Source organism: Chiloscyllium plagiosum, chromosome 23 (genome assembly GCF_004010195.1).
Source record: "Chiloscyllium plagiosum isolate BGI_BamShark_2017 chromosome 23, ASM401019v2, whole genome shotgun sequence".
In the NCBI taxonomy this organism is placed as follows: Eukaryota; Metazoa; Chordata; class Chondrichthyes; order Orectolobiformes; family Hemiscylliidae; genus Chiloscyllium; species Chiloscyllium plagiosum.
This window is the reverse complement of record NC_057732.1, coordinates 13752455-13753000: the sequence shown is the minus strand read 5'-3', so window position 1 is coordinate 13753000 and position 546 is coordinate 13752455.

Here is a 546-nt window from a genome sequence, read left to right as displayed (position 1 = left end):
GCACAGGTTCTGGGAATAGGCCAGACCTGTGCCACGTATAACAGCAATGACAGAGCCTCACACCTGATGACCAGGTTTTTCCCCACGATGGAGAGCGACCGTAGCTTCCACCTGCCCAGTTTCTGCCTCACTTTGCTGATACGCTCCTCCCAAGACTTGGCGCACGCCCCAGCCCCCCCCGAACCAAATACCCAGCACCTTCTGGTAGGCATGGACAAGTTGGACTAGAGGTTTTGTTCCATGCTGTAAATCTCTAGGACTCTATGACTCTATAAGTGTTCATACCATCTCCACTGTTATAGACCATACCAGACCCCTCTCAAATATTTGAAGACGGTATCCTAGACCCTAAATTTTTCTTACTTTAAAGTCAAATATAAAGTGTCTGTTGCAGATGCAATGTGATTAGTCAAACTACTCGATGTTAAGCAAGACAATTTATTTAAATATTCAAGTTAAAATACCAATCAAAGACAGAGGAATTTAGAACGACAACTCATTGATTGTCGAAACGTTGATTTCGAAGCTCCTTGGATGCTGCCTGAA